This window comes from Meleagris gallopavo, chromosome 6 (assembly GCF_000146605.3).
Source record: "Meleagris gallopavo isolate NT-WF06-2002-E0010 breed Aviagen turkey brand Nicholas breeding stock chromosome 6, Turkey_5.1, whole genome shotgun sequence".
NCBI lineage: Eukaryota > Metazoa > Chordata > Aves > Galliformes > Phasianidae > Meleagris > Meleagris gallopavo.
In genome coordinates, this window is record NC_015016.2 from 47,702,076 (window position 1) to 47,702,689 (window position 614).

Consider the following 614-nt stretch of genomic DNA (forward strand, 5'->3'; position numbering starts at 1 on the left):
GTCCTGTGGCATCCCATATAACATTTCAAAGGGAGAAATGCCTGTATCCGTCCTAGGTTGGGTCCTTAAATTTAACAGAGCCAGTGGTAAACATTTAACCCAAGACGTCTTAGTTTCTATCATTAATTTAGTAAGCTGCTTCTTGATTTCTCCGTTCATCCTCTCTACTTTCCCCGAGCTTTGGGGTGCCACGGAGTGTGGAATTCCCTCTCAACTCCGAGTGGTTCTAAGGCCTCCTTCACTGTTCTGGAAATAAAATGAGGTTCTCTGTCTGAATCTGTTACCTCAATGTTCCCATATCTGGGGATGCTGTTTTCAAATAATATTTCTACACTGTTTGGGCAGTGGCTCTGGCTACTGGGTAAGCATCTACATAAGATGTCAGATGGTTTACTATCACCAATAAATATTTATATCTCCCAGTTTCAGGCAATTCTGTAAAATCTACCTGGATTTCGGCAAACGGTCTTAAGGCTAATTCTCTCCCACCCAGTATTCTTTCTCTTAGATGCTGCTTATTAACTTTCTTACAGGTTAAGCATCCTCCCAAAACAGCCTTTGCTATATTGTATACCCCAATGCACATATATTTTGTGCTAAATATATTTTGTCCA